The sequence below is a fragment of the Mustelus asterias genome, chromosome 8 (genome assembly GCF_964213995.1).
Source record: "Mustelus asterias chromosome 8, sMusAst1.hap1.1, whole genome shotgun sequence".
In the NCBI taxonomy this organism is placed as follows: domain Eukaryota; kingdom Metazoa; phylum Chordata; class Chondrichthyes; order Carcharhiniformes; family Triakidae; genus Mustelus; species Mustelus asterias.
The window spans coordinates 99,119,313-99,134,845 of NC_135808.1; the positions used below are offsets into that span (position 1 = coordinate 99,119,313).

Genomic DNA, 15,533 nt, shown 5'->3' on the forward strand with positions numbered 1-15,533 from the left:
GTAAGAAGACGGTTTATGCTGTTAAGTTCGAGAATTCACTGACATCTCATGGTAAATTGTGAGAGTTACTAGGTATTAATTCAAAATATACACCAGCTTTTCCATTTCATTCGCCCTCTCTCTCTTTCTCACCCTCTCAGTCTTACAATCAAGATGTTACCAATCTTCCTTGCAGTCTCTCTGCCTTTCTATTGTTCTGACACAGTATTATTATTCATTACTCCAGAGAACGCCCATTTACATTCATTGGTTAATTAAACACATCTGCAAAGGGTGGCTGACACTAATTTGTTCTAACCTCTGATCATGCATTGTGCATGAGTTAGTGTGGTCTTTGCCAAGGTTAGATGAAGCTGGCAATCTGCAGAACACATCTCAGCATTTGGTAACTTTGTAGCATGATAAGCTATCAGCAGGGTTTATCCCGTCTGAAAATGGTAATAAAAATATACCGTAGAAAATGTTATACAAATGTTATATTAAAAAAATAAAATAAAAGTAAAATAAAACAGGGGCTTCCCACAATGCTTTGGGGGGGGGTCATCTCTGTGTTAAGCATCACCTGGTGTGCCTCAGGAGCCTCACTCTGACATGGCAATCTCTGCCACATTTGGTAGAGGATGACAATGAGCTGAGAAGGTGCATGATCCACGAGGATGTCTCCTTCTTCTTCCAATGCCCTTCCAAACAGTCAGCCTCCAGAGGTCATGGCAGTCAGTAACTGTCTTCCAGTTGATTATGTCAATATCTGCCAGCTTTACATGCAGATGCCAGATGTTGGCTGCGATTTTCTGGCCGTTCATGTCCCGCTGCCCTGCAAGGAAGAACAGAGAATTTAGCACTCAGCCAAATCTCCGTCCCTGCAGCGGGACCAGAAAATTCCATCAGCATGAATAGCCACTCATTGATGTGATTTTCACTGTGGCACCTTACAGATCATTCTATGTATTGTTCTGTGTGTGTGGTCAGTGTGTTCTTTTCTGTGCATTTTCCTGTCTCTTGTTTGTTCGTTCTTAAATGCTGTTTCTCTGCTCTGTTGTTCAAGTGGTTTATACTTGAATTGTCAATTGACCTGTATTTTCTCAACAAATACTGCCTGACCTGCTGAGTGTCTGCAGCATTTTCTATTTGGAAACATATCAGATAGGAATGGTTTTGAGGGCAAAGAAGCAGATAAAGCAAAAGGGGAAGAGGTTTAAGTTTACTAGAACCATCAAAACTATAAAAAAGAGCTGGAATCTTGGGTCTACCCCTCAAACGTTAACTAGCCTTTACTATCTTACAGGTACTGACTAGCCTGCTGAGTATTGCCAGTATTTTGTACTTTTATTTCTGAGGCGCTAGTTTGGTTGCAGCTGCCACTTCAGCATCAGACAAAGTGCCCAATGTCACTGGAGGTAGAGCAGATGGGTTGGACTAAGTCAGCCCCTCTGCATTGGGACATTTGTGATGCCATTGACACCAGTAGAAAATTCAACCTGAACAATCTGTTTCTGCACAAGAAGAGCATTAATTAGAACTTTTTCAAACATCTATTCCAATTCAGCTCAAGTAAAATTCAGATGATTCTCCCATCCTAACACGCACGTTTTTTGGCACGTCGGGATGGGAGAATCTCATGTCAGCTACTTCGCGGGATTCCCGACGCATGCGCATCTCCCAGAGCCGGAGAACAGGCTCAGTCGGCTCCGCGCTGGAAACTGGCAGGAAAAGAGGTAAGTAATTTAAATAATTTTTAAATGTATTTTAAATCTCATTATCGGGCCCGGCACGGAATTCTCTGGGCCCGATAGCATCTCCCGCCCCACCAGGAGTATTTCATTCCGGCGGGGTTTAGATTCACTCCCCACTTGCGGGGAACCAGGGGGAGACCCCGCTGGAGGGCGGGGGGGCAATTGGGGCACCCCAGGGAGTCTGGTGGGGGGGGTGCCCCCTGGGCATGAGCACCTTGCCAGTACCAGCCTGTGCCCAGGCACTGCCCAAGGGGCAAAGTGCCTATGCCCACAGGGCACCTTGACACTGCCCATTAGGCATCAGGCGGTGACAAGGGGGCGGAGCCAGGGGTGAGGCAGGGACAATGGGGCAGGTCCAAGGGGGACTAGGGGCAGGACCTGGGGTGGAGCCACAAGGGCCGGGGCTATTGTGGGCAGAGTCAAAGGGGCAGGGCCTATTGTGGGTGGGGCCTAGGGACAATCAGTGGGGTTGGGCGGTCCTGCTGCCTCTCTGCATTGGGATCAGTTGGGGCTGGAGGGAGGCCAGTGATTGGGGCGGTTGGTCTGCCTGGGAGGGGGAGGGAGTGGTCTGCCTCCTGGGGGGTTAAGCGGGGGGGTGTCTGTCGGGTGGGGGGGGGTGGGGGGCTGGAGATCGGGGCACTCCGGTTTGGGGGAGGGGGGTCGGAGCTGGCCCGGGAATGCTTGTACAGGCCATGATCGGGCCATGTGCAGGGCTGGAAGGGCAGCACTACAGGGATCCCAGGCTGGCCAGTGATCGAGCAGGACAGCGAATGGGAGGCTGACAGATTGGGGCCACTACAGATGTGCAGAGTTCCGGAACTGTAAGACTCCAGTGTGAACAGGCCCTCCCCACCCCGGGCTTTTAATGAGATACACGATTGTGACCTCTGCATTGCACAGAGTGTGGGAGATTCGGGTCTGAAGTTGAACTGAAAAAAGTTTGTCATTTACACCAGTTTTTTCGCCAATTCAGCACTTTTAGGAGAATCGCCCCCATGAAGTTGCAGTACATTTCACGTTAAGCTTACAAACTGAAGAAAAGTGCAAATTAGGGGGCAAGTGCAGTAAGTCATCCACTGTGATGAGTGTTTGTAAATACACTGTATAAAAAAGTAGACTGCATTGGGATATCTTTGAACTTGTGTAATGTTTGAAATGATACTTGAAACTTGCACATCTGATGTGCTAAGTGTAATTTTACAAGATGTAAATTTTAAACTTAAATTGTGTCAAGTTCACAGGCTGTTATGAAGGTAAACAATATTGTTACACCATCAATCCCAGCACTGCATCTATAGTAGTGGAAAATGTGCAGCCAATGTTAAGAATACAGTAATTTTCAAGTTACTACAAACCTGTCCTGTCCTGCTTGTAGCTAATCCTACCAGATCTGCTGTGATTATTTAACATGCTTGTCTGTCTTGTGCCAGCATCACACATCTACTGTAGCTTGGCTACAACCACTCTGTGACATCTGTCATCCAACTATGTCTAGGCCAACTCCTTTTTCTGCTGCCCTCCACTCTGCCCTGTATAGGCGATCCCTGTAGCTTTAGGTCTCTGATCAAATGGTCGAAATACTGACATTTTCTTTTCTGGATGCTACTTTTTAAAAAGTTATTTTTGCTCTTATAATTTCAAGCATCTCTTAATTTGTCTTATGGTCTGGTATTTGGAATTTTTAGCATACATCTTAGCATCCATATTTCAAATGCCTCATTTACTTCGACAGATCCATATTTATTGCCCAGGTTTCTGAGGCATACAGGAAATTTGAGAGAATGTGGCATCTTATGAGATTTTTCCTTGTTACAAGTCTGTGTTTTCTTGTTTTTAAACACATCTCACAGCTTCACAAAATTACTTCTTGCTCCCTCTATCCTCCTTCTGACTTTGGCATCACATCTTCCACCTTCTGTTGTAATTTGCCCTAAAGAGACACATTTATCTACTTGTTCCAGTGTGATATCATTGACTTCAATCTTCACTCCAGTTTTTCTAATGTATTCCTTCTGACTACATTTTGTTTTGTCTTTTTAGTGCTCTTTATTCATGTTCTAAGCTTCTAGATTCAGCAGGTAGCACCATTAGTGTGCCACAAGTTTGTTATTTTTTTGCCTCCTACTTTTACCACTGGAAGTATATCTGACTCTGAATATTTATTGCGTGTATGGATGGAATAATCCTGGCAAAAGTAGACAGCCTTTTGTACTCTCTTCACTTGAAACATATTCTCTAGATTGATGCTTGCAATTTGGTCCCAATAAAGGCTCTGGATAAATCTCAAATCTTTACTGTCAACGTCACATTCACAACATGTCTATTAGCTTTTGGTGATAAACATGATCAGATGCTTTTTCATAGTCTCTGAAGCATACGTAAATGTTCTTGTTTGCTTCTAGATATTTATCGAAGGTTGTTCTTATGTCAAATATTCCCTCTCTTGTTCCTGTTCCAGGTCTACATCCAGACTACATTCCACCAATTTCTGCTTCAAATATATTATTATTTCTATTATGATTTTCAAAGCCACTTTAATGAGATGACTCATTAAGCCTATAGTTCTAAATTGATTGCACTCCATTCCTTTCAGCTTCTTAGGTAACTTAACAAATGATGAATGTCTCCAATCACTTGGCACCTATTCTTTGGTATATATTTGATCACAAATTTCTGTTATTATTTCTATTTGTGTTTTCCCCGTGGCTTTTAGATGCCCTGGCTTTATTTTATCATTATTTGGAGCTTTTCCTGTACTCGCCAATTTCAAAGCATTCTTTAGCTCTGATACCATACTGTTTGGTCCATCGTTTGCCTCTACATCTGGAGGAATCCCACAATTTGCATCATCATACAAGTTGCTTACATATTCTGTCCATCTTTTTGCTACTGCATTCCTTTTAAACAATATTTTGCCATCTTTGTCTTTTATGCTCCAACTATCCGTTCTTATCCTTTTCTTTCTCTCGGTCAAAGATTATTATCTTTTTCTTAGCCTTTTCATTCCTTGACAGAGTATAGATATGGACAAACGCTCTCTAATCATTCCACTTTTGCCAAATTCTCCAGTTGTTGCCATGTATAGCCCTCGGTTCTGATCTCCTTTTCTGTAGTCTGCCTTGGTTCCTTGCCCTGTTTCTTGGTCAACCTTGCTTTCTTTTTCCTTGCGGGTTCCATGTGAGATCGTGCCGTGTAATGTTGTTCCATAGTTTCCTCAAAGTATCGCGTATCCAATTCCACTTTTGTGGATTATTAATGAATTATATAATAAATTCTAATTATTAATTACAATTGTTATAATTGTACTAAAACTGATGATTTTGTCAATAAGTTTCATGTCGTGAACAATTTAGAATTATTCCTGATTTTGTGATTGGCAGATCAAATTTAATTGTAAATGTGGTTTCTGTATTCCAAAAATTTAAATTGAGAGGAGAAAGACATAGGAATTAAACCAAATAGAAATGAAAAATCAAACCAGTGACCTGCATAGTGGAGAAATAGGGATGAACTGATTTTCTGGAAATATGCTTAATTATCTTTGGGGCTAGTGAGGACTTTTTCTTCAGATGATTAAATGGGTGCCTACAGCAAAATAGATTCTGTATTATGTGGAAGAACCAAGTTAGATGGGCTGGTTTTCTCCTTTCCTTCTTTCTCACTTTCTCACATAGATGAAACATCTTGGTTGCCTCAAAATTCCTTTACGATTTTCAGCAAACAGAACTTCCAAGAAGAAAACACAGTTCTAAGAATTCCAGTAAATTGATCCAGATTTGTTCATAACTTTTCAACTTTATTTTTTTTTAAAAGACACAGGAAAATTTAAAAACACATGACCACTTTTTCAAGCAATTGTCAATAATCGGAGCATTCTTTTGAAGCTGTAACAAACCTCCAAAGCAAGCACCTCATATTTTTACACTTTTACATTTTTGAAGGTAAAAGAAACAAGAGCATGACCTGAACTAAGTTTACTTCAGACACTTTTATATTACAGATATCAACTGAAGCAACAATGAATATTTCAAATGTTTACCTCTTTACGTTTGTACAATACACATCTATCTCTGGACACTGCTTAAGTACTGTTTAAACCTATTGTTTTACAAACTAAAATATAACAAGGAATGTTTCCGTAATACTATAAATTGGGAAATTTGATGAATGGATGATTCTTAGATTGAGTTTTCAACATTTTCTACTTACTTATACATCAATACATAATGTAAATTAAAATATTTTTTGATTTAAATTCTAAATGAAACACTTGTTATCTATAGTGTAAAATTTCCCAATTTACTTTCCATAAGAGATACAAATCTGGTGTCCTTCTGAAGAGGGTATCTTAGACTTAACTCTTTGACAGTATCTTTTGAGTTTTATAACAATACAACTTAGTGGCTTTATGTCTTTCAGCAGGAAAGTATCTTCATGTTTCCAGTATAATATGTTAGATTTGTAGGATATTACTCTTGATGTAATAAATAGTCAGCAAAGCAGAGAAAGTGGCAGTAGGATGTCTGTTTTCAAAATATTTTGCATGGCCAAATAGTGCTTTGGTGTTTTAACACATTGCATTCTTGAGGGAAAAGATAAAGATTTATGTCAACTGTTCTCCATTCAATGATTTTTCCTAAAAGCTGGGGAATGGTGTAAAAAAAAGGACACTTATAAATTATAAAGAAAACAAAATTAAAGGTGAGACAGAAGAAAAAAAATCAAAGATGTTTGTTTAGGTTAGAAAGTTTATCTTGCAACCATCTCCTTGTTTAAATGCTTCCTCACAAGCTATTTTGTTTCATGACAAACACCTATATTTGGACTCATTGTCCAATCTTTGATACCGGTGGAACTCACTGAAATTTTATAAAACAAGAGAATGATTAGAGATGCAGCTGTTCATAACTTTACTTTTGATTTCATAACTACGGGTTGATTCAAATATCATCACTAAAATCAAAAATATAGCCAGATTAAAGTTTATCCTTGATTGCTATGATTTATGTAATTTTATCTTTTTATATCAATGATTAGAATGTACAAAATATTTTTTCAGAAAAGGAACGGATTTTGACAGCTGTTAACATTGCAATGCTAATCAGGTATAAATCATTCCAGTCTTAACCAATATGTATTGCTCAATCAGCAGCACAAAAACAAGTTATCTAGTCATTATCACATTGCTTTTTGTGGGTGTTGGCTCTGTTCACATTGGTTGCCACATTTTTTTACATTGCATCAGTGACTAAACTTCAAAAATACTTCATTGACTCTAAAGCAGTTTAGGGCATCTTTTAGTTGTGAAAGCTACTTTTTATGCAAGCTTTTTAAAAAAAAACTTCCAGTGCAGGAAAAATCAAGTAGTCCAAAAGATGTGCTGGCTAGGAGCATTGGCCATGTTAAATTCTCCCTCAGTGTACCCGAACAGGCACCAGAATGTGGCGACTAGGGGATTCTCACAGTAACTTCATTGCGATGTTACTTGTGACACTAATAAATAAACTTAACAGCCCATGTTCCGTTTGAAGCAGACATATTTCCAACGGTTAACACCAATTTTTGCCATGCCATCAAGGTGCTTTCAGGAAAATCCAAAGGATGAACAACCAGTATCACTTGAATGAGCATCCTCCAGTTACACAGCACATTGACTGAAGCTTGAGAATGGGTTATTTACCTTGATATGTGCGACACAGGAAGGTGAAAGTGAGTGTGTGCAGAAATAAAAGGAAGCCGATTTAAAATCTGCTGGAAGCACCAGGGGGGACAGAATACAATATACCGACTTCCCAAGTTTGCCATGACAACATGGTGGCCAATTCATACCAGGCACTTCACCATAGGGAGGGAGAGAGAATTCAAGTGCAAACACCTTTGAATGTTTTCAAGCACTTGTTTTTTTAAAGAGATATTGATTGGACATGCATAGCAGGTCATCGGTCTGTCCCTGTGAATAGTTTTCAAATGGACAGAATCCACAAGCACAGAAGTGGTGAAACAATGTGGAAAAAAACAAATCAATCTCAAAAGCTGCAATGCAGACACTCATCAATACATGCTTCATACCCTTGTTTTGAACAAAGAAGAAAAATGTCATTTTGCATGATGAGGCAAAAGCTATTATATATATCTGGGTGTTTGCATGTTTTGAATGTGCCTTTTATTGTGTATGCATACTAAAATGGATAAAAGCATGATGGAGCATTTGCTGACAACAAAAGAAAAAATCTGCTCAAAAAGTTAAAAAAAACAGAATAATTAGATCATCCTATCAATGAGAGTTTATATCCAGATGTAACTAGCCCCACAGAAACATGCTGTGTGACAGCATTCCAGTACACTCTGCCATTGTACTGTGCTTGGCTAGAAACTGCCCTGTGCTCATTATTCCTGACTAATGTTGTTAACTCCTCACTGTATTTAGTCTGAAATTTCAAAATCCTGAAACAGCCATTGGATCATAAGGTTAGAAAGGGCAATGGGTCATTCAATTCATCCAACTCATTGGTTTCTGTGTCCAAGTATTTGACCATTCAAATGTAAACTACTGTTTCAAACCAATTATTTACTTATTACAGGTACTGAAAATATAGTTCCTCGAGCATCAGTCCCCCAGTATCTCTCGAATTAGCTTTTTTCAGTTGATAAGACCTAACAGTTAGTTCCAGCACATAATTAAGCTGGGCAAGGTATCAGAGGTGGGTCTGATCTTGTCTACCTCCAGCAGTCAGCTCTTCCATCACACTGGCAGCAGTGAACACGAACTACAAGATGTCCTGCAGCAACTCATCAAAGCTCCTTCAACAGCACCTTTCAAACCCGTGACCTCTACCCTCTGGAAAGCAGGGCAGCAGACACATGTGAATGCCACCACCTGCAAGTTCCCCCCAAACCACATATCATCCTGACTTGGAACTATATCGCCGTTCCTTGACTGTCACAGGACCCAAATCCTGGAACTTCCTTCCTAACTACACTGTGCATGTACCAGATGAACTGCAGTGGTTCAACTCTTCATGGTCAATTAGGGATGGACAACAAATGTTAGCCTCACTAGCAATGCCCACGTCCCATGAAAGAATTTTAAATTGCACACATGTATTTTGTAGCAGGGTTCAGCAGATACCAATTGGTCATGAGGGTCCTGGAATTTTCTCCAACCCCAGCTGAGTCTAGTTATAGTGCTTCCATTGTCTTCCCAGCCACAGCTGATTAAGTCTGGACTCAGGATTAAACCTGAGATTTCCCTGATCTGTATTTTCAGTACCACACATTTATCTCATGAGCTGTAATGGAAGATAAAAAAGGGCTAAGGAAACAGGCAAAATGCATACATTCCCATCTGCAATTATATAAAATGATCTAGATTTTTTCCAGCTTCCTATAGTGTTTACAAATATTTACCTGTGTACAAATTAGATTCTTGATTGACAAGGGAGTCAAAGGGTATGAGTAGACAAGAAAGTAGATTTGAGGCCATATTCAGATCGGCCATGATCTTATCAAATGGCAGAGCAGGCCTGAGGGGCCGAATGGCCTACTGCTCCAAATTCGTATGATTGTAAAGCAACACAATTTTAACACTGGAAGTTGTATTTTGCCACTGGCTGATCTACTTTATATGTAGGTACAAAAATATTGTAAATAGAATTCCTGAGAAATATATATTTGCAGGCTTAATTAAATTACTGACAAGACTTAACAGTATCAACTGAAAAATCTAAATAGCAAATAAAAACAATTGATGGAATAAAATTGTTTGTGAAATGTTCGCAAAGAGCTTCTACTAAGTAATAAAGGGAACTGTACAAGAAATGTAAGATCTCTGTTAAGAACATGTCCAGCACATTTTCCTTTGTTTGCTTTCTCAACTTTGATCCTTTTTCCCAGGACATGCTGACTCGTGCTGCAAATCTGTTCCACTGACAGTGGTAGCTTTCCACTATCTCACTCCAGATTTCAATCTTCACATACAAGCCTTTAAATGCAAGTGCAGATAGCCTGTTTAACTGTGGGAGTTCCATTATTGAGCCAGCATTAGAGATGACTTTTCCCTTTCTTTGTCCTCAAATTGTAACACCCTCTGCTCCTGTTCTACGTTTTAACATTTAACTCTTGGTAGCACAGGACCAGATGGTCTTAAAAATTAGCACCACTCCAAGCAGTGTATTTGCTCACCAAGTTAACTGGGAAACCTGCTGGGTAACTTTGAGTATACTGTGTTAGTAAACCCAGTAGGGAATTTTATTTGCTTATTTTTGTTGAAATGAATTGAACTGTCTCTTACCTGTTGCTGCAGAAACCAGCACTGTTTCATGGATCACTGCTAATTACATAAGAAGGAAAGCATGCTTGTAATGATCTTAATCATCCTAAATTCTCATTCCAATATCTGTGATAGTCTTTTCTGCTGCTATGTAGATTATTTTGTCCTATCTTCCAAGATCCTTCCAAAGGTTTGTACTATTTGCCAGCTGGCATTTAGAACACACAACCCATCTCCAGGCTTCTGCTCAATCCAGTCTATAACTTCCACATAGACAGTGCAAAAGATAAGCACAAAATGGGTTGCTTATCAGCCAAATTCCTCTTATTTGCCCAAGTGAAACATCTCACTTCCCATTAAAGTTGACTCGGCACCTTCCGAAGATCCTCAGCCAAAGATCAGAAATCACCATCTTGGAATTTCAGAGCAGTCAACTCTTCATTCTGCCTCTCTGTACTCATTTTCCACCACTGTCCTCAGAGTGGTGGAAAATGCCTCCAAAAGATCTTTACACTTTTTAACTATTTAATATTAATACAATTATTTCAATAGATGCTTTTATGATACTTAAAAGTGCACAAATATACCTATTCCAACTTAATTTGAGCATGTTACATGATAGAAGCTCAATTGAAAGCAGAAATCACCACTGGTAGAGCCCTACTTCTAATTCAGAGCAGGAGTTTTGCAAGCTTGATCTGAGGCAGTCAGCATACCATCCAGCCCTTGGCAGCGTGTAGCCTGGAAGATTTTAACTCCTTGGGCCTCAGCTGCAGGAGCTCCATTAGTCATCTACCAGAAACTGACAGAAAGCAGTAGGTGGCCGGAGGACTTATGGGAGCAGAATATTAGGTTGCAAGACACCAGTGCTGGGAAGAGGAGGAACAATCCCTGGCACAAAGGTAAATGCTGATGGACCACTGGGTTGGGGGGAGTCAGGAACTCCCATGGTACAGGAAAGTTCAATGAGCTTTTTGAAGTTCGTAGGGCCAACAGAACTGACCCACATAGGCCTCCAGTTAAAATTGCTGCCAGCTCCTAATTACGTCATCCAAGACCAATCTGCACATTTAAAGACAGACTTCATTTTGGGATATCCCTCACACTTGGTCAGAAGAACAGATAATTGGGCCCTGGACAAAATCAGTGGGATTTCAGCAGGCAAGTGTGGTTTTAACCGTCTATCCAGCTGATTTCTGATGGGGGAGCAGGGTTAAATTCTAATGTTTGACTGCTGAATCATACTAAGCAGCAGCTGCTGAGCACAAGTAGCAGTGTTTTCCAGCTTTAAAGTCCAGCTTGGACTTTAACCTGGTGTTGTGAGACTTCTTACTGTGCTTACACCAGTCCAGCATCTCCACATCATGGGAGTCCAGAACCAGGTGACACAATTTCAAAATAAGGGGAGAAGCCACTTAGGACCGAAATGAGAATTCTTTTCACTCAGAGGATTGTGAACCTTTGGAATTCTCTATCCCAGAGGACTCTGGAGGTTCAGTCATGGAGTATGCTTAAAGCAGAGAATGACAGATCTCTTAAATGCCAATGACACAGAAGGTTATGGGGATAGTGTGGCAAAAAACATTAAAGTGGATGATCAGCCATGATCGTATTGAATGGCGGAACAGGTTTAATGGGCTGAATGGCCTACTCCCACTTCTATGTTCCCAAGTTAGTGATAAGCATTGGATGATTAATATTTGGTAATTACAAATGTGACCATACAGCTAGATCTGACGTATTTTGGCATATCAAAAAGAAAATAAGGTGTACAACAGTAACAAGCGGTGGAAACTTCCAAACTACCGGGATATTGGTTGGAAACCAGGAATGTCTGTCATTTTAAAAGTTTATCTGTATTTCTGTTTTGAAAAGATGCAGGTTTACACTTGAAAATTTTTGAGAAATGCCTCGTACTTAATGCATGAGAAGTTATGCCTCATGTACATCTTTATATCACAAAACCATAAAAACTCATTCACCATAATTACTCCAACAAAGAACTGTAACTTCAAAATAAACAAGCATCATCTTCAGACTAAACTGTGCAAAAATAAAACAAGAAATAGCTCATCTAAATGCTTACTGTGCTTTTTCCAGCACCAAATTTAAGTAGACTGATATAAAAAGCAAAATACTGAAGATGCTGGACATCTGAAATGAAAATGCTGAAAATACTCCAGTTAGGTAGTATCTGTGGAGAGAGAAACAAGCATTAACAGGCTGCATTCTCCTGGCAACAGGCTGGGGGGGGAAAAGTGCTGTTAAAATGGTAAGGGGAGTCAACGGGTGGAGAGCCCGATGTTGTCCTGCCACTGGCAATACGGCATGGCAGCAGGAAACCGAATAGCTCAGCAGCCTAATGGTTGTTGAGACACTTAACTGGCCAACTCAGGGCCACTTCCCACGGCCATGGGCATTTTGCCTGTGTCAGAACAGTTCCCTACCACATGGGTGGAGAGTTAGGTATATCATGGCGGCCTCCATGTGGGGTCCAGGGGTAGTTCCCCTTTGATTGGGCAGTTTATAGTCTTGTGGCAATGACACTGACAGTCCTCCACTGCAATCTGCCAACCATCTGATTGGGATACAGCTCTTGGGAGAAGGCTGCTGTCCATTAATTGGTCAGCTGCCTTAGTGGCAGCCTTTTAACTGGCCTCTGCCAGGAATATGCCACCCTAAGATCCTGCCACTGAATTGAAATTGGCTCCCACTTTCTGGTCCAGCAGTGGGACTTGACTATCATCAGTAAAATTCAGCCCAACATTTTAGATGTGACCTTTCATCAGAAACTTTAATCCTGTTTCTCTCCCCCCACCGATGCTGCCTGAACTCTTGAGTATTTTCTGTTATTATTTGGAATAAAAACGGTTTACATAAATGCTAGATAATAACACAATACTCACAAATACACAATTTCAGTTTATATTGCACTTATTTGGCCTATTTGTCCCTGTACGAAACATTAGTTTGGAATGTTATGGAATCAGATTTAATGGTTTTCTGTTGTTATATCAAAGTAGTGAGAAATATTTAGCTTTATACAAATTGCTATGCTGTGAATTGAAAATCTGCCGTCCTTCAGCTTAATTGCAAGACAGTATTCCAGCAAATATGAACTGGAAGATTTGAGGTCAGTTGTAAATAATGAAGACCAATGACCCAAATTTATTTAACAATTGCAGCAAACTGGAGTGAAAAGTAAAAACCTGTATCCATGCCTGATAATTTATTGACTTGTAACATTTCTCCCTTAGCCATAACATAAAGTGCTGGTTGGAAATGAGGAATAATAGTCTGGAATGTTTGCATTATGATATATTCTTATCTACAATTTAGTTTTCAAATTAAATGGTAAAAATTCGTAGGTACATGCAATCAGTCATTCAACGGCATCACCACATTTTTTTCTCAAATAGAATCAGAATATCTCCTACATAACGTCCAATATTGGTTTCCATTATCAATTGACATTTGCCTGAAAATTAACATTCAGATTTGTAGGCAAAGATGTATAGGAAAATGGTTGAAGTTAACTTATGCCAACACTTTGCAATGTTGTTGACGTTGAGGTTTATCACAATAACTTGCCCATGCCAGTGCAGAGATTGCACTGTAATCTCACAGACTGAATCAATGGTTAGCACTGCTGTTTCACAGTGCCATGGACCCGGGTTCAACTCTGGGACACTGTCTATGCAAAGTCTGCATGTCCTCCCCGAGTCTGCATGAGTTTTCTCTGGGGTGCTTCGGTTTCCTCCCAGTCCAATGGTGTGCAGGTTAGGTGGATTGGCCATGCTACATTGACCCTTAGTGTCAGGGAGATTAGTAGGGTAAATATGTGGAGTTACGGGGATAGGGGCTGGGTGGGATTGTTGTCGGTGCAGAGCCGATGGGCTGAATGGCCTCATTCTGCACTGTTGGGTTTCTATGATTCTATGAATGAGGATCAATATAATTCACCTTCTGTGTAGAAGAAAATAATTGGTATTAATGGGATTCTGTGGGAGGAAGAAAATGCAGTTCGAGCAACAATGGTTTACTACTGTCTATTAATTGGTGAGCTGCCCTAGCAGCAGCCTCTTAATTGGCCTCTGCCAGAAATATGCCACTCTAAGATCCTGCCACTGGTCGAACTGAAATTAGAGAAGACAAGAGAAACATTACATTTTAAAAAATCTTAATTTCAAATGTTTTTTTGCTTGAAAATCATTGATATGGGCCGAAAATCTCCGCACTCATCCGCTGGGAAAATCGTAGCGGGTGAGACAGAAAATTCGACGAACCATTTAAAGGTCCGTTGAGCTTGGGCAGGAATTTCCAGTCTTGGGGCGCATGTGGCCAGAGAATCCCACCCATGATAACCATACTTACAGCAAAAATAACGGTTACTTCAAACTACTTCATCGGAGTTAATTTACTTTGTGCACTAGTGTAAAATAGGTAATAATGAATTGGGAGCCTGATTTACATCTCTTCTGATCTTTATTCCCATTGAAGTCAACAAGAAAAACATTGAGAGGGATGTAAAATAGGTTGGTGATTAGCTATCATCCATTTTACACGATCACACAAAGTCAAGGTTACCTCCAAGTGTAAGGAGGTGTTTCTAATTTACAGGAGAGCACCATTATAGGTCAAGTTACACTAAACAGTTTTTGCTGATTCAGTGCCATTCTGGCTTCTGTTTGAAACAAACTGTGTGATGCTGCTCGCAAGCAGGTTGAAGGATGGGGTAAATTTTAATAAGTGATGTGAGGTTATCACAAGGACAAGGTCTATCAGTGCTTTGCAACAGTTGCAATAAATAAACATAACAAGTGTAAAAACAACTTTAACATTCCAAATTTGTTGCCCTTGAACCTGCAGGATTCATTTTTACGCTGTTTTACTTTGGCGAAGAGTTGACTGCTCTGCTAGCTTTGCTAACTTTAAATTTAACAGGCATCCGGATGGCAGTGAACAAGATGAAACTGCAGTGGAGGTTCATCAGTGTAATTCAGCAATGCTGATTCCACAGCACTCCAAGCAGCTAATAGTCTCAAGTCTGCACATGCACAATAACAGTGCCAAAAAATTAGGTATTCTCCGAATATAAATCAATTCTATTCAGTCAGTGCTGCACTATACCATTCTTAAAATGGTCACTGGATTAGTTTCACATAAAAAACATTTTTCAGTATACTGTGTACGATATAATGTCTTGTGTATATATTTTAACTTTTAACCTGGAATAACTTTTTTATACTTTTGAGAGTATGTGTTGTTTAAAATATAAGTAGATATTTTGAAAAGTAGACTATCTACTGCATAAAATAATTCTATTGTGTCTTCAAGCTTTGAAATGCAAGGTACGGAGCACCAGGACAGTAGAGTGCCATGTATTTTCTCAAAATACTTTGGCAGGTTAAAAGACCTTTGATCAGAGACATGCACATCAAGACACACAATACAGCTGACTAAATGAGAGTGCTACGCAGATTTTCTATATACAGTATATATTTAAACATTCTACAATACAACTTATCAAT

General features: G+C 39.9%; 1 protein-coding gene across 1 annotated transcript in view; it reads right to left on the reverse strand.

Moving 5' to 3' along the window:
- Nucleotides 1-1,037: 1,037 nt before the first annotated feature.
- Nucleotides 1,038-15,533, reverse strand: part of cc2d1b (coiled-coil and C2 domain containing 1B) — a 417,139-nt gene continuing 402,643 nt past the window's right edge. Inside the window, exon 24 of the mRNA XM_078218575.1 lies at nucleotides 1,038-1,054. The gene's annotated coding sequence lies outside the window, so the exon portion shown is untranslated. The remainder of the gene's footprint in view (nucleotides 1,055-15,533) is intronic.